Genomic DNA, 386 nt, shown 5'->3' on the forward strand with positions numbered 1-386 from the left:
ACAGGCGCCCGCCACCTCGCCCGGCTAGTTTTTTGTATTTTTTAGTAGAGACGGGGTTTCATCGTGTTAGCCAGGATGGTCTTGATCTCCCGACCTCTTGATCCGCCCGTCTCGGCCTCCCAAAGTGCTGGGATTACAGGCTTGAGCCACCGCGCCAGGCCATCATTTTGAACTTCTAAGTCATTAAAAGAAGAAAGCCGACTGCCTGCCTCTAACTAGCTTGATCACCTGTGTAGGCTTTCTAAGGAGAACTGGATATTAGATAAGGAAATCAGGGTTTGCTGAATGCCAATGAATTGCTCAGTGGCTTGCAAAGCAGCCAAGTAGTTTTGGATCTAGTTCTTTCTCAGCAGCCAAAATGAACTTAAGAGTTAAACAGATAAGGA

Source organism: Colobus angolensis, unplaced genomic scaffold, assembly GCF_000951035.1.
Source record: "Colobus angolensis palliatus isolate OR3802 unplaced genomic scaffold, Cang.pa_1.0 Scaffold280, whole genome shotgun sequence".
In the NCBI taxonomy this organism is placed as follows: Eukaryota; Metazoa; Chordata; class Mammalia; order Primates; family Cercopithecidae; genus Colobus; species Colobus angolensis.